This window comes from Hordeum vulgare, chromosome 2H (genome assembly GCF_904849725.1).
Source record: "Hordeum vulgare subsp. vulgare chromosome 2H, MorexV3_pseudomolecules_assembly, whole genome shotgun sequence".
In the NCBI taxonomy this organism is placed as follows: domain Eukaryota; kingdom Viridiplantae; phylum Streptophyta; class Magnoliopsida; order Poales; family Poaceae; genus Hordeum; species Hordeum vulgare.
In genome coordinates, this window is record NC_058519.1 from 1,355,868 (window position 1) to 1,374,355 (window position 18,488).

At 42.0% G+C, this 18,488-nt stretch overlaps 1 pseudogene; it reads right to left on the reverse strand.

Moving 5' to 3' along the window:
• Positions 1-8,494: 8,494 nt before the first annotated feature.
• Positions 8,495-10,022, reverse strand: LOC123429005 (annotated as a pseudogene).
• Positions 10,023-18,488: the final 8,466 nt, after the last annotated feature.

Here is an 18,488-nt window from a genome sequence, read left to right on the forward strand (position 1 = left end):
CATGATAAAAAATCATCATCTTTTTATTACATGATCAACCAGCATTTTTTCAAATGCTTGATTAACATTTCTATATACATCATAAAAAAATCATCATCTTTTTAATACACGGTCAACATTTTAACTATGCACATTTAACATTTTTTAAAAACTTAATCAACAATTTTTTTCTCAAAATTTTGATTAACATTTAACAGTTGTGCATGCGTTCATCGCCCTAGATTCAGAGAAAATTACTTGACCATGCATGGTGGTCTCTAGAGACAGCTCCGGCCCAACATTGTCCGGTTTCTTCCAAAAACGCCGCGTCTGAGTTGATTTTGACCACTTCAACCCGTGGATCAGCCAGCAGCTTTTTCCGATAATCCCACCACCTGGAATAGATAGGGTTTTAATTTCTTCCACATGTACGTACCCTGTCAGGATTCAGGAACAAAACAGACCTTGATACTGATTCCTTTTCCTCATGGCGTATGCAGTCATCACGTAAGAACCAGGCTCGCCACATGAGCAAAAACATCTTGCTTCTCATATCCGAGTCATGTTATTTGTCAAGCAGAATCTGCAACCAATTAATCTGTCCCAGTGTAGCCGAAATCCTGTTCATCAGGGAGCTCCCATTTTTCCTCATATCGAACATCAGGGCTTTACCTACTCTTTGTGCATGCTAAAACCGCATGGTATTCATTTTCCGAATGACGTCATATATACTTCTGTTTCCAGCCTCTAAGTGCCGGATATTCATTTTTCAAATGACGTCACATATATACTTCTGTTTCCAGCCACTAAGTCCGGGATATTCATTTTCCAAACGACGTCACATATATACTTCTGTTTCCAGTCTCTGAGCCAGGGATATTCATTTTCCAAATGACATCACATATGCTGATCTGTTTCCAACGGGATATTCATTTTCGAAATGACGTCCCATAGACTTCTCTGTTTCCAGCCTCTGAATCCGGGATATTCATTTTCCAAATGACGTCACATATATTCTTTTTCCGGTAGCAATTCTTCACCCGAAAATCTCTGAACTCTTGACCATCCTCCTTCTACGTTCAACGATGTTGCATACCATTAATTTGTTTTTCTCATTGATAAAAGAAGTTCGTCCTGTTAGCCTGGGTGGGAGATAGACCCTGCATGGATTTCATCAAACTCCAAGTGATCCAAGCTATCGCAAACGACTTTGTAGAGGATCAAAAAGTTGTTGGTACCGGCGGGTATGGAGATGTTTACAGGGTAAGATGGACTAATCATTCTAATTCCTATCTATACTTCTCACAGTACTAGTCAAGATCTGTTCCGTGATTAAGGCCCTGTCTGAAACCACTCAGATTATCATAATCCAATTTTTATAATCTATATTGTCTTCAAACAGGACGGATTATGTTGTAGATTATAAAAACTAGACAGACAGATTATTAGAAACTCGCAATCTACTCTATCCCAGATAAAACCAAATTATGGATTACTAATGACCCATTATCTTTGTAAAGTTGGAGGTAATTACTAATTTCTGTCACCACCACCCTCTTCCTTTTTTTCTCCTCGGCGCGCGCACAAGGCAGACAGGTCATTATGCAATGTAAAAAACCTGGATTACAGTTTATATAATCTGGCCTTCAAACATGTCCACCTACATTATTTTTATAAACCTGATTATATAATATATCTTCATAATCCATATTATCATAATTTATTGTGGTTTCAAACCGGGCCTAAGTGATTGATTTTGTCAGGCGACCCATGAAGGGCATGAGATATGTTTGCGGGAAACTTCCAATCTATTCACCATCAATTATGATAGTACAACGAATATAAAAAATAATAAAAATCATTTTCAGATCCGTAGACCACCTAACGATGACTATAAGTATTGAAGCAAGTCGAAGACGTGCCGCTGTCATCATCGCTCCCTCACTAAAGCCGGGCAAAACTTGTCGTAATAAACAGTCGGAAAGTCATCATGCTCATTCCCTATAGGATCAACGCATAAGAACAACAACCACCGCTGTTAAACAGAAGCTTAAATCAGAAGGATCCAACATGTAGACACACGAACGCAGGCGGACGAATACCGGATCCACGTTGATCCACCGAAGACAAACGCCGACCGAATCCCTCAAGATCTGTCGATGAGAAACCTCCACACACCCGCCGATGACGCTATAAACACCAAAGGGACGGAGGCTAGGCGGAAAGATCCTTATTCCATCTTCAGGAAGCTGCAGCCTCATCTCTCTGAACAAGATATAAATCCTAAGAAAAGTCAGAAAATCATCAAAAAACGAAGCCCTCCACCCGGAACGGCCGGGATCCACTACGCCTCCATGGCCTTAAGGCCACATAAGACGAGGCAGAATGACGTCGACAGCGACAGAAGGTAGAAGAAACAGTAGCAACGGTTGGGTACGATTCACGGAGGATAAGCCGTCAAGAAGCTTCGTCAGTTGCAGGGGCTTGATGATAACCAATTGGCAATTGCATAGTGTGTTCCGTAACCTTCATGAGGTACACCACCACTATGTAGTGCATCTAATTGGCTACTCATTCCTTTTGCCTTATCTCTTGCGAGCGACAGTCGTCTCCTACCTTTCTTATTCTTCTGTCTCTCCCTCAGATGCAACACTACACGAGCTGCACCAGCTGCCACTGCTGGACCTCGCCGAGCACCTCATCGTCCTCCACATCATCACGCGAGCGCCACGGTCCTAGCATCAACGTGCTGTAGCTCGTTGGGACAGATTTTTGGAGCACCTCTGCCACTGGTGTCGTTTTGCTCCGGCGACCATACCACGAGACTGCGTCGGGTTTGCGCCCACAGCTGCAATCCCACATTATAGAACCTCGACGCCGGAGCCCACCGCTGCTGCATCCCGTTGATACGTCTCCGTCGTATTTATAATTTTTGATTGTTTCATGCAATATTCTATAACTTTTATATAATTTTGGTAACTTTTTATACTAGTTTTGGCACTAACATATTGATCCAGTGCCCAATGCGAGTTTCTATTTGTTGCATGTTTTTGTTTCGCAGAAAATTCATATCAAATGAAGTCTAAACGGGATAAAAACTTACGGAGATTTTTTTAAGAATATATATGAACTTTGGGAAGTGTAATCAACAGAAGGCGGTGCCCGAAGGGCCCAAAAGCCATAGGGGCGCCACCTGGGGGTAGGGGCGCCCGGATGGCTTGTGTTCACCCCGTAAGGCGGTTGGTGCCCTTCTTTCGCCGCAAGAAAGCTAATTTTCGGATAAAATTCGTGTTATAATTTTAGCCCATTCGGAGTTACGGATCTCCGAGAATATAAGAAACGGTGAAACGTCAAAATCTGGGACAGAGAGAAACGCAGAAACAGATGGAAACAGAGAGAGATCCAATCTCGGAGGGGCGAGCGCCCCTCCACCTCCATGAAGGCCAAGGACCAGAGGTGAAACCCTCCTCCCATCTAGGGGGGGGGGGGGCAAGGAAGAAGAAGAAGGAGGGGGCTCTCTCCCCCTCTCCCGATGGCACTGAAACGTCGTCGGGCCATCATCGTGACGACGATCTACACCAACAACTTCGTCGCAGTCATCACCAACTCTCTCCCCCTCTATGCAGCGGTGTAACACCCCTTCTCCCTGTTGTAATCTCTACTTAAACATGGTGCTCAATGCTATATATTATTTCCCAATGATGTATGGCTACCCTATGATGTTTGAGTAGATCCGTTTTGTCTTATGGGTTGATTGATGATCATGATTGGTTTGAGTTGCATGTTTTATTATTGGTGCTGTCCTATGGTGTTCTCCGTGTCGTGCAAGCATGAGGGATCCCCGCTGTAGGGTGTTAAAATGTGTTCATGATTTGCCTATGGTGGGTTGCTTGAGTGACAGAAGCATAAACCCGAGTAGGTGGGTTGTTGCATATGGGAGTAAAGAGGACTTGATACCTGATAATGTTATGATTGAGTTTTACCTTAATGATCTTTAGTAGTTGCGGATGCTTGCTAGAGTTCCAATCATAAGTGCATATGATTCAAGTAGAGAAAGTATGTTAGCTTATGCTTCTTCCTCATATAAAATTGTAATAATGATTACCGGTCTAGTTATCGATTGTCTATGGACAAATAACCTTCTTGTGACAAAAAGATCTCTACTAAGACAAACTTAGTTGTTTCTTTATCTAAGCAACCCCTAGTTTTTAATTACGCGTTCTTTATTTTCTTGCAAACCTATCCTATCACACATACAAAGTACTAGTTTCATACTTGTTCTAGTTAAAGCGAACGTTAAACATGCGGGAGTTGTATCGGTGGTCGATAGAACTTGAGAAAATATCTTTTCTACCTTTAGCTCATCGTTGGGTTCAACACTCTTACGTATCGAGAAAGGCTACAATTGACCCCCTATACTTTGTGGGTTATCACCCGTCGCAAACAACCGCGATGCTCCAAGATTGAGAGGGGGTCCCCGCAACTCCCATGAAGCACCGCCGTTGCGTCCAACACCATGGCCGCAATTGCTGTGCTGTGAGTCGGAGTTGTAGCAAGGATAACCGCTACATCGCTGGAGTTGGAGTGGAGCAACGTCGAGGTATCTGAAGCATAACTGACGCTGCAGTGGAGCTTCACCGGAGTTGCATGGAGCCCCATCAAAAAATGGAGAAAAGAAAATATACTTCAAAAGGAGAAAAAAAAGGAAAGAAAAGAAAAAGATAAACAATAAAAAAAGGAAGTACTTCCTCTGTCCAAAAATAAGTGACTTAACTTTGTACTAAACTTACAAAGTTGAGTCACTTATTTCGGAGGAGAGGGTGTATTATTTTTTTAACAATGTTCCTCGTTTGATTTATGTTTTAGAAATCTCAAATATTGTTCGCTTCTTTTAGAAAAATGTATGAAAATCCAATACTAATAGAATTTTTAATTAAAAAATGATTGCAATTTAAGCTTTTGTTCAGAAATTAAGAAAATGTTCATGAATTTCGAAAAATATCCGTACATTGAAAATTTGTTGAAAAGTTTCATAGATATTCGTGTTCTTGAAAATTAGTTTGAAGATTAAAATATGTTTGATAAATTTGAAAAAATACTTTGCATTTTTTATTTTTGTTCACACATTCAGAAAATGATAGGGAATTTCAGAAAATGTGCAAACTTTTGAAAACAAATTCACACATTGAAAGATATACAAGTTTTAAAGAAATAACAAATTCATAAAATATTTGGGTAATTTTATAAAACCTTATGGTTTTATAAAATAAATGTTCGTAATTTTAAAAATATCCATGTTATTAAATTTTTGTTCACAAATTCAGAAAATGCTTAGGAAGTTCAGTAAATATTCCTTTTTTTCATTTTATTTACATATTCAAAACATGTTTATATTTTCAGGTTTTGTTCACAAATTCGAAATATATTCCTGGACTTTTCATAAAATGTTTGTGTTTTGAAATACTTGGTCGTAGTTTTCAAAAGTGTTTGCGTTTTCGGATTTTGTTCACGAATTCAAAAAATGTTCAGGAATGTCAGAAAATGTTCAACCTCTTCCAAATTTGTTCACATACTAAGAAGATGTACATGAATTAAATTTTATTTATGCAAATTCAAAAGTATTGGTGTTTTGGTAATTTTGTTGCCAATTTCAGAAATTGTTTGTGTTTTCATTTTTTCTGTTTTTCATAAAACGTTTTTTAAAGATTGTTCATGATTTTAAAAAGTATTCTCATTTTTATTTTTTTACTTTTTCCCGAGAAATGTCTGAGAAACCCAAAAAATATTTGTATTTTCATGAAATGCTTTTTAACAAATTTGAAAATGTTTTTTTTCAAAAAATATTTACAATTTTCAAAAAGAAATTGATGTTGAAAATTTCTAAAAAACAATTTAACTCTGTTCTGGCCTATAGTTCTTATGCACCGGGCTGCCATTTTAGTTACCAATTCCTAGGTGTTACTATGCTTATACTTTGGGAAATTTTGTAAACATTTATATTTTGCTGTTTTTGATTGTTTCTTTAAATGTGGTGTTGCATACCTAGCACATGAGCTTGTCGGTCGGAGCATCTAGCACCATGCGCGTCTCATCTCGAGTTCTCGGGTTTGAAACCCTATTTTTTTGGTCATTTTTCCACCTTGCGAACGTGCCACTGCAAAATGGGCCGGCCCAGGTGAGGTGCGACCTGTGAAATATCTCCTTGATATGTTTACTAGTGAATAGTAAATGCAAAATATAGTAAACAAAATTCAAAAATAAAATCACGTAACCTTCATGAGGTACGCCACAAAAATGTTGTGTGGCTAATTGGCTGTTGATTTGAGTCTCATCATAAGTACACGAAGCACAAGGATGAACTCGTCTTCGCTAAGGAGATGGAGCGAGTGCTTTGCTTTGAATATATGCTCACGGAAACCTCGATAAACACATTGAAGTTAACCTATACCAGGGTGGATCTAAGTACTTTTTTGAAACACCTAAAAAGTACTCTTTTGTAGTTGTTTCATCTTCATATGACTCAAATAATCCATGGAAGTTCTCCTTAATTGGCTACATCTATAGTTTGACCATCAAGATGAATGGTTCAATATTTTTATACACTTTTACTAAATTTAAGTCGGCTGATTTCAATTTGGCTTCAGGTCGAATTTTTTGGCCGTCCGATTTCTTTTCCTGAATCTAATCGTGGATGTGGCCAATTCAGTCGATTTCTTGTATTTTTAGTGCGTTTTAGTGACAGGGTGCTGCTGTCCCTTCGTTTGTCCCACCATAACAGGAAAAGGATGAGTAGGCGGTGGAGGAAGCGAAGTTGTCGGCAAACTGCGGTAGGAGGCGAGTTGCGCCGACGAGAGTGGGCATGCTGTTGAGGGACGATAACCATCGGTTAGCGGCGGGGGCGGCCAGCGTCTCTCCCATCGAGTGCGAGTCGCCGGTCCACGCGACCCGCGAGCAAGGCACCGTGAGCTTCTCCCCTCTTCGCCGGTCCTCGCCTTATTTATTTCTCATTATCTCATTTCTACTCTTCTATATTCCTCATTATGTCATTTTCAGTTTCAATCATCTTAAGTGCATGTTTCTTTCAATTTTTCAGAGTTCCTTCACTTTTAGATATTCGATTTCTCATCGTCACAGTTTCACAGTTTGTGTGTACAATTATTTCATTCTTTAGTCTTCGTTTTTTAAGGCTATAATTTTTCAGTTAGTTTAGTGTAGGTGTCATTTCCTTCAGTTTGGTCAATAGCTTGAGTGTTATGTGCCTTTTCATCGTTTTTTTTTCTGTAGTTTCAGTGGTAGGTGTCATTTTCTTCAGTTCCAAACATCCATCAGAGTTCATTGTTCACTGTTCAGTATTTGGTTCTTCTTGAGTCTTTCTCTCTATTATCATTATTTCAGATGTTTTGTCTTTGTTCATCTTTCGGTCCACCTTTTCTTTTAGGTTTCCTTTTATGATGTTTTCAGTCTCTTTATTCAGTCTTATTTAGTTTCACATTATTTTGGTTTCATTAGTTTCTCTCAGTTTCTTCATTTGTCTCTCTTCAGTTTGCTCAATCTTATTCAGTTTCATCAGTCTTTAGAGTTTAGTGTATGTCTCAATATCCAGTTTGTTCATTATTTAGTTTTCATTTTTTCCAGTTATTTCTCAATATTCAGTTTGTTCATTGTTTAGTCTTCATTTTTTCAGTTTTTCTAGGAGGAGTTTGTCTTTCTGTTTATCAATTTTTTTCAGTTTCCTTTTTCTGCTTAAATCATGTTTAGTGTCATCTATTCTCTGTCATTATTCTCTCATTCTTATTATTATTATCTCTGTCATTTTTTCATTCTCAATAAAATAAATTTTCTTTGTTTTCTTCTTGTCTACCAATCATTTTTAAGATTTAGTCACTTTAGTTCATTTTGTTAGTGTCTTTTGTGTTTTGAAAGTCTTCATACTCTCAGTTTTCAGTCTTCATACTCGTCATATATTATGGTACAGAGGTAATACAATGGAGTAATAAATGGCAGCACGTTGGTTGTTCAGATAAATTTTGCTTCATGGATGCTTCTATTATTCGATATATAAGTAATGTGATTGTGGGCAACATAAAACTGTTCTCGTCGTTCGTAAGCAAGTTTACATAAGATCAAAGTCTAAGAACGTGGATTATAAGAAAGTCCGCTGCCGGCTCTATACATGTGCCATGCCACCTACAACCTTGGTAAAAAAGAACACTCTCATATAATAGACTGGCTTTAGATTGCATACTAAAGTTGGCTATAGCATTTTAATTCTTGCATATGAAGAAAGCAGAAAAACGCACATGATTGGATGAGAAGACTAAGAGCCGGCTCTACCGCTTGCACATGCTGCAAGCCAGCTCTTCTGCCTCGTAGCTTGTGCTACACCCTGACTACAGATTTAGCATCCGCTTCACTCTCTCTCCGTCTTTCTCTTCCTTCCACCTAGGATTTAAATGAGATGGCACTTTCTATTGGTATAGTCTGTTGAGTATGCCTTATTAGACTTGCTCTAATGTTACATTTCTCGCTTCTTTAGCTTAAATATGAGCCCGTTTTTCATCTCCTGTATACAAGATGACTTAGGCTCGATGCATTGCCCTTCCATTATCTCGAATCGAAGTTCCACAACGTTGAGGCAATGACGGTCTTCATCTGCATAACCGCGATGTCCTTGCCAAGGCACATCCTCGGACCCGAGTTGAAGGTCAAGAACTTGTGAGATGGTACGTACCTCAGCTTGTTGCCATCCTCCGAGAGCCACCTATCTGGATTGTAGTCGAGGCAGTCTTTACCCCATATACCCTCCATTCTTCCCATGGAGTGGAGAGAGATAAAGATGGTGTCACCGGCATGCACCTCATGACCACTCAGCATGATATCATTGGCCGCCACCATCTTGCGCTCGAGAGGGGCTGGTGGGTACAACCTGAGAGTCTCGTACAAGACAGCTCTCAGATAGACTAGAGATTTGGTCTCGTCCGGCTCAAAGATCACCATGGCATCTGGATGGGCCGCTACTTTGCGTGATGCAATCGGTGAGAGTTCATTGCGGATGATTGAGACAATATTTGGGTTCTGAGCAAGGTTGTAGAAAATCCATGTCAGGGCCGTTCCAACGGTGTCCCTTGCAGCGAGCATGTAGCTAATGGTCAATGCATTGAACATGTCATCCTCGGTATAGTAGGGATCGTTGAGGAAGGAAGACATTATATCAACACCCTCATGTTGCTCGTCGTTACCAACAGAAGATGTGTTAATCTTCCTCCTCTCCATCATCTCCACAACAAACCCACGCAGCACCTTGTGTGCTGCCTTGAGCTTCCTCTCAGGGCCGATGTTTAGCCGCCTCATCAACTTCCAACAAGAAGTCGGCACCACGAGCCGAAAATATGCCACCTCCATGACTGTGTCCATGGCGACCGCGGCTTCATTGGGAGGCATGTCCAAAGATAGAAGGCCGGGGTCCACACCGAACAGAGGCGTAGCAGCAAGGTCAAACATTAACCTTGACATCAAATCTTGCATATTGAACCAAGTGCTGGTGCTCGCCATTTGCGTAAATAACGGGAGGAGGTTGTTCTCCACCTTGTCGCGGCACCAAGCCTCCATCCTTGCAACCAACCGTGGGTTGCTGATCACGCTCTTGATTTTCGCGCGCTGCCGATGAGCTGGCTCACCGTCGATGGTGAAGATGCCGCCGCTCATGATGTCGAAGATTGCGGCGAACTCCGCACCCTTGGGGAAGTTGGTGTAGTTCGTCGTGAAGATGTGCCGGATGTTGGCAGGATCGCATGTGATGAAAAACCGCATCCCGGTCCCGGGTGGGCCGTGTGCCCTGAAGTTGTGGCCTGATCGGGCGAGGACCAGGGTGAAATAGTCATTCATGTTGTGGAGGTTGGCCACGAAGGAAGGGAACATGTGCAATATTGGCCAGTTTTTGGGAGCACTGCTGGGTTCTTTGATCTACAACTAGCCCTGAAGTACAAGTAGTACATGGGAAGAACAAGCAGCACGAGTGTTGTGTAGATGAACAAGTAGAACATAATTGACATTGTTATGGTGAGTAGTGTGGGATATGCTAGCAGCTACTAAGATGTCTATATCCTTCAATGGACATGGCTAAGGCCGGGTTCATATATATAAGGGACAAGTTGGGTACCTCCATGGGATATCTCAGTCCATTGATAAGTTTAGTTGTAAGTTGTTGTTGGTTTGTTGAGCCACACGAAACCAGATACCTCTCCTCTAACTGGCGCACACACTAAGTCCATGCATATATGCACACCACACACCGACCAATAACGCATGACCCGGCCGGCCACCACATGCATGCAGCTAACACACTAACTAACTATCGATATCATACCAATTCTCATGGCTTCAACTAATTGCTTAGCCGGTCAGAATTCAACTGCCCAAACGCTTGCCGCATCACACGATCTTGCCGCCTCGCGCAGCTTCATCCCGCAGTATCGCACGGCTGCTTGGCATCGCTTTCTCTGCACGCACATTTGCTGAAGCTTCGCGGAACTAGTTACTCCCTAAACCTATATTGCTGCATGCATAACGAAAGCAAATTAAATATGCACACATACAAAGTATCAAGACTAGTGCTAAAACCTCACTTAACAAAAGTCGCTTAGTAGTATTCCCTCCCTCCCATACTATAAGAAAGTTTTTGACACTACACTAACTAGTATAGTACCCGTGCGTTGCCACGGGATAACAAAATGTGTGTATCAAGAAAAATGTAACATGACATGAGGAATAGACTATCCACATATGATATCTCATGGTCCTAAAATGGTAGATAAATACATCTCATCGTCATCCTCTCCCCTCTCTCTTCTTGAGAGGAAACCTCCAATCCCTGTGTCTCGCGAGAGATTAAAATTTACGATGATATCTAATTTGATTGTATAGTATCAAATTTCAAGAATTTGTTTTGTAGCTTCTATAAAGATTGTCACACGGGCACATTCCACACACTAAAATATGATGGTGCTTCAGTTATACAATACAATATTCAAAATGCAGCTCTAGTCACCAAGCCGTGTGACTGAACGGGCTTTCAGAATAATTGCTTGTATCATGTTATAGGTATGATCAAGAATAAGAAGAAACATTATATCTGAATCAGTAAAGCAATATACTTTCAGTCTCTATCGAACCATGTAACAGTGCCCTTGTCTCATTCTGATGAAATTATTCAATGGTCAATGTTATATAGTCCATCAGAAACTTTAAGAAAAGGACTATGCTCAATACAACTCAAGATTTTAGCCTTTTTGACCTATGGGGCAACCAACCAACATTAACATCTGCCTTTCAAAGTGCATATATACAATGGAACAGGTGAACAATATGGAAGAAATATGTACTCCAGGATTTAGGGGAGAATTTATACACATAAGAATATAGGAATTATTGATTGCAAAAGAGCTTTGAAGAAAACATCACAAGCAACATACTAATTAATTCCACTCACAAACTTTTTCTTGCGGAATTTCACAACTTTATAAGACATCATTTAAAATCGGTCGTCGGTAAATAGATTGGTAATCCAGACATCGTATGAGCACATATTTAACATTCCAAACCACCTGGATCCATATTCTATATAGACGAATCAAGTAGACATGGAAGTATACTGTATACACATAAATCGTTGAATCCTGTAACACAATTTTAAAGGTAATCAACCACATTATGACACCATTCTCTCAGCTCTTAAATACGTCATAATTTTTTCCTACAGGGTTTGCGCTGTTGTAGCTCGCTGGTGTGCTATGTGGCTCGACCACACTGGCGCTTAGTTCCTGCAGAAGCATCGAAGACCGGGAGGAGGAGAGGCTGCCAAGCATGGCCTACAACCAAGTAAATATCATTTATTTATGGAGAAGAGGGTATTACATATAATTGTCTATGAGGCAGTTCAGTTTATTGGACGGAAAAACAAACCCTGGACAATATGTTGTATGGAGAACACATCCCAATCCTTGATGAGAAGACATTGTTTGGGTGATATCCTATACCATCACTTTCGAGATCAGAAAAGGTATAAGATTGTGAGAGTGCACATTGAGAGAAAAAACGTGTACAACCTGGTAAAAATAATGATCTATTTAAACGGACCGAGAAAGAAGCATCCAAGACTCTCGAGATCTAGTCAACATACTTAAGAGGAAATGCAGGTATGGGGTACCCTGCTTGCCTCACTGAAGAATTAAGTCCCTCGCTTCGCTGATTCATCACCTTGAGGAAAAAGAATACAAATCCCACAACATTACAAAATACGCAAAAGAGAGTACAAAATCAGGGGAAAATAATAGAAAACAATTACATACCCGGTGGCGATTCACGATGGCCACCTCCAAGTTCATGTCGTTCTCCATTAGCACACTGGCCACGGTCGTGGCCCCACGCTCTGCCGCCCAGTGCAGGTAAAGCGCTATCTACTACACATGATGTTTCATGTTTACGCTCCCCCAATGTTCTGAAGACCAACAAAACATCATACGCATGTGAATCAACTAATAGTCAGCAAAAGAAAATGTTCAAAGAAGATAATCAAATTAAAATCATGTAACTAAATACATAGAAGAATCATCTTATAAATAAATCAGGCAACCAATCATTTGTCGATATTCAAAGATCTATGTTACGATGCTCTGAGCCACCAGATAAATGAGAGCTAAAAAGAGAGAATTACTAAAATTGGATGTGTGCCTTATATATATCAAGGGTTATTCTTGAGAAAATTTATGGCTCATGCCTCATGAAATTTAGAAGAAAATTTGGATAATATGTAGGTGGTAGCACTTTGCAGAAGGTACAACCTTACAGGTTCACTCATGGAAAATTCAAAGTGCGTAAACAGGCTTGACAATACAACACAATATCCTTCCTTGTGTAACTGTGGTTCTGATCCCATGGCAAAGGTGGAGAAAAGGTTTGATAGTTAAGGCCAACATGAACTCAAAAAATCAAGTAAAATATATATGAGTTCCTTTTTCTTGCGATGGAAAGTATCTATGCACTCCTTTACATACTATGAAAAGGCATCGTTTTATTTTTCAAGGATATGAATTTAGATGCTTATTGGTCTGTGGAAAATCTTCCATAGGGCACTCACATGAACTCCGGTAGAGACGAAGGATTGACCAGCGGAGTACACCTTGCTCATCCAACTCGGCTTCTCCATTCAGATCCTGATATACTGCTTTCCCAAGTCTCAACCTTCTCTTCTCCATAAAATCTTTCATAGGGCACTCACATGGAAGATAACCTTGATAGGCCTTACCTTGGATCAGGTCAAAACGAATGGCCACATGATTTTGTTAGTGTAGACTGCAAATGAAAAACTCCTCTTAAAAACCTTTTACTAACCTCTCTGTTCATTTTTTCAGTACTTCCGTGTTTAAGTTTAGCATTCCAAAAGGCTATCAAAGAGCCCATTGATGTAAAATAGAAGGTATGCTACTACATATATTTTAAGGCTTGCCAATTACGAATGAATTAGTAGCATGCTATTAAACGACATCAGGTGACAACAATGTAAGCTTAAATGTTGAGCCTAATACTGCAACTAAATGGATGACAGAATATCCAGGCCGGTTTGGCAATATAAGTTCCCAATCATTAGCTCACCTCAGGTTAAAACAAGTATCCAAATAGTACAGAACCAAAACACATGAGGGGTGTTGTAATCAATCATGTAGATATTATAGAACATCAGTGACTTTAACCCCTGACTTCACTGATTTTAGAAGCTTTGCCAGGTATAAAATAATTTTAATCTTCTTTGCACAAGTTAATACAACTGAACTAAAGGATAGAGAAGGCAACTTCCTTGAGAATCCATGAATTAAACATCACTGGATCTAACTTCACTGAGAATGTATGATTTGTGCATATTAATAATTTGAATGTAACTTCACTGAGAATATATCTAATGAAGTGTCACTTCCTTACCATTAACCAACGAAATCATTGAATTAAACATGGAATTGTTGCCATATAGAAGCACCAACTTGATAAAAAACAATATGAAGACCACACCTTTACCACCAGAACCAACCGTCAATTATGCTTGATCCATACCTGGAGGTCTTGACCAACAGTGACTTAGTGCAGAAGCAGGCATTAACTCCTTAGTGTTGATAGGTCGTGTCATCGCCCAAACAATTATGTTATTGTCTACATCGTCCATTTCATGAATCATAAGTTCAAGGAAAAAAAATTAAGAACTAACATCCAACGACTAATAACACACAGAAGGGCCAGCCACCATTGGACTTTTAGATATAAGATAAGATGATTGCTCCCCATCTTCATCTTCAAAACTCAGTTTTAGTGTCACATCCCTAACCCTTAAGCAAGATAGCATTGTGCTCATGTCTTCTTTGCATTTGCATCTAAGAAGTTTCAACAAAAACAACAAAGTGGCAAAGGAGAAACTCAAAACCCTAGCCACCATTTCAACTAAAGGAAATTTCAACTAGTTCAAAATCAATGAACCCAAAATGGCCTCAAGAAATGTTCAAACTTTCTGATAAATCATGAAAGTAAATGAGCATTGGATAAAACTATTTTCTTGACACTTTAAGCATTTTAAATAAATGCAAAAGCTACTGGTTTAAAATTTAAAAAAATTGGAATCAGAAACTATAATTTTCCAAAAATGTTGAAAATCTTGGAAATGAGTGGGGATATTATAACAAATATTTCAGGAGGTCTAAAATAGTTTTTACTTTTTGTTTTGGAGTTGAATTAATTAGCAAAACAATAATTAGCAAAACAGAAAAGCAAAAACAGAGAAAATGGAAAAAACTTACCTGTCGCCCAAGCCTGGCCCGGCCCATCTCCCCGCTCGTCCCCTCCCTCGCGCCAGTAGGCAGCAGGAGGTGGCCGCCGCCCCCTCCGGCGCGGCCACGCACCTGCGTGCCTGCCTGGCCGCCGGTTCGCGCTGACGACGACGGGGATAAGCTCCCCAGAGCTTCCCCTATCCATTCCCCGCCTTGGTTCTCCTCCTCCGCCCGGATCTCCTCCTCCTCCTTGCTGCCGCCATTAGAGCCGAGCTCGAGCTCGAGCTGCCCGTGCCCCTGGCCATAGGATCCCCTCCCAGAGCACGCCATTAGCTCCGCCTCGTCGCCCTGGTCGTCTCTGCAGAAGCCGAAGCTTCCTCGAGCCCTGCAAGGCCCGCAACGCCGTCGTCTTCCACCTCCGGCCGCCGGACCTCTCCCGTCGATTCGTCGCCCCCAAGCCTTCCCCGAGCCGTCTAAGCGCTGCTCTGCACTCCCCGTGAGCATGCGGTCGTTTCCCCTAAGTTTTCCCCGTCGATCCCCTCCTCTAGCCCTAGTTTCACCGGAGCCCTACGAGGACCGCCGCTGTCGCTCGTCGCCGGTAGCCCTTCGATGATCAGCTCGTCCGTCTGAGAGCACCAGCAGCTCCAGGACGACGCGTAGATGCCGTAGCAGCTAAGAACCGAGCGTAGATCCCCCTAATTCAAAGACCCCGAGGACGCCCGAGCTTCGGCCGCCGCTCCGGCTCGTCGCCGACGCCTCTTCCGGCGACCCTAGCCTCCCCAGTTGGTCCTGCCAGATCGGCCACTTCGCGAGCTTCCTGTAGCTGCCAACCGCGTGCGTTTTGGTGCTGTGCAGCGCCGTCTAGGTCGCCTCCGGCGAGCCCTCCGCCGCGGGTCTGGTCGCCGGCGACCACCCTCCGGTGGGCGTCGACGTGGCCGACCATTAGGGCATAATCGCCCTCCCCTCAGTCGCTGCGAGAGGGCCCCACGCCTGGTCAAACCCCAATTAGGGGCTGGTCAGCGCGGGATTAGTCCCAGAGAGGCTGACCAGTGGGGCCCCCCTGTCAGGTTTGACCTGAACAGGTCGGCTGACCTGCTGACGTCAGCCTGATGCAATAAATGGAATTTCCAGTATAAAACTAATTCAGGAAATTGCTAAAAATTGCAAAAATCATAGAAATTAATCTGTAACTCCAATGAAAATAATTTATATATGAAAAAGTATCAGAAAAATTCAAGGATTCTGATTATGATATTTTCAACTATGTTTGAAAAAGTTACAAAACCCTAAATTGTGAAATAAGGAATAATTCAATTCTTTTAATCACTTCATAAATGGAATTTGCAAAAATATTCAAATTTCATTATATAGGCAATGATCACACACTGCCCTAATTACAAATCAGTATCATAACATGACATTCATGCATGTTAACACCAAGTTGATCTGAGCATCAGGTCGAATCAATTAAACCGGTATCCGAGAATACCCCGTTTGAATTGCTATTCGATTGTGATTCAAATCAACTCTAAACCTAATACATGTTGAAAATAATAACTTATTACTTGCATTCTCATGCCATGCTCATGCATCATTTTGAGTGCATGTGATTGTTATTGAATGTTGCCATTCTTTTCGGTAGGCTCCGCACCCCCGGATTACACCGAATATCCGTCTGACGGATATCGTTCCTCCTCTGAGCAACAAGGCAAGCAACCCTTTTGATCATCCCGATAACTCCTATGTTCCTGCTCCTGCATCTATTTATTGCATTAGGATCAAATGCTTCAACTGCTTTTGCCACGATAGTTGGACCCACTTCCTTTGCATGACTTAACCTTGTCACAGTAAATAGCCGAACCTTGCAACCTAGCATACCTGGTAGTTGCTTGAGCTATGATGTGCCTTATCCTGCTATGCATGCTATGCTTAGAGTTGTGTATGGTCTGTCATCTGGGAGATGAACAGAAATGTGGAATGTGTTCGGTGAGCAAAGGTTGTGTGTTGAACTTGATTTGGTAAAGGTACCGGTGAAAGGCTGTGTAGGAGTACATGGCGGGTTGTTTCATTGGAACCGTTCTTAGGAACTGAGTTCTGTGTATGTAATCCAAGACTAGATACTACCACATGCTGGGCCCTGAAATATGACCCCGCTCGGCCTATTAATCGCGTGGTACTCGGTCCAGGAGTTGCAAGTAGTTTCTGGTGTTTATAGTAATGCTGGAGGCCGTGCATGGTGCTGACCTGAGAGGTGGACCGTGATGCGGTAGGCAGTGGCACGGTGTACCAAGTGGCACCCGGATGGTGGGCTTGGGAACCCTGCGCACATCGTTTGAGGCCGTGGCGGAAACCTCGGCCGGACTTCCGTACGGGTTACTCTCAGATAGGCGATAAACCTGGACTAGGTACTAGTGTGGTTAACGGTCGTGGCCGACTCCCTCGCTGGGCTTCCGCTTGAAGGTTGCCGAGGTTCATGACGTGCACATGGCGATAAGTGGCGAGAGCGTGTGTGACGAAGTACACCCCTGCAGGGTTATGATCTATTCGAATAGGCGCGTCCGCGGATATGGACTACTTGGAGACATATGTTGTTCATAGATAACTTCAATGGCTACTCATAAAATTGTCAAGATAAGTGTGAGTGTCGTGGACGGCATTTCCGTATGGAGACAGAATGATTCCACGATAGTGTATTGTTGTGGTATTAGTGGACTCGTGTGCGAGAAATCAAGTTGTCAAAACTAATTTAAAAAAAAACAAGTTGTCTAGCCACGAGTCAAATGCTGGCTTCCCGCATGAAACCCCACAATACCTTCTTGATACCTTGCATGAGTAGTTAGTCATCCTAAAGTCTTGCTGAGTACCTTCGTACTCATGTTTGCTTAATAAATGTTGCAGAGGTTGCTAATGACCCTAGTGGAGGGTTCTTCGTAGACATCGACGACGACGAGTAGCTGGTGTCCCAGCTACGATCTGGCCCTACGTCGGCTCTGTAGTATAGTCAGGCCATGTGCCTTCTAGTTGCACTGTCTGTACCCAGACAGGTTATAACTCTTCCGCTGGCTTGTATTGTATGACTGCTATTATGGATCGTGAGACCCTTAATGTGTAATATTATGTGTGTGGCTCTTCCGAGCCTCTTAAATAAAGGTTGTATGTTTATGGTTATGTTGTGATGCCATCGATGTATCTATACGTATCGGTATGCCATGCGTACGTGTGTCATACCGGATATGTATGGGGTTCGAATACCTAGTCGTGAACTTTAGTAGCACTCCCTACAAGGAAATGCCCCTTTGTGATCCAACGAGCCTTGGTAGTCCGCTACTGCTCCGGACACATTGGTTGACCGGCATGTGTCCTTCTTAGCTGCTGTGTCTGTCCTCTTTGGGGAAATGTCACGCGACGTAATGGAGTCCTTGTAGCTTGCTACGACTCGTCTACGTTCGCTGATGACCGACACCTGCTTTGTTGGGTCATGTATGCCTGTCCTTGTGCGGTACTGCCACTTTGGTTTATAACTAGACATGTCGATCCGGGTTCTTTGACATTGGATTGCTAGTGATACTATCGCATACGTGAGTCAAAAGACGCAAACGGTCCCGGCTAAGGTAAGGCTGCAGCCGTGGAGTTAACCGTGCGTGAGACCACAAAGAGATGCGATGTGTTACAGGCTGGATTCCTATGGCTTAGGATCGGGGT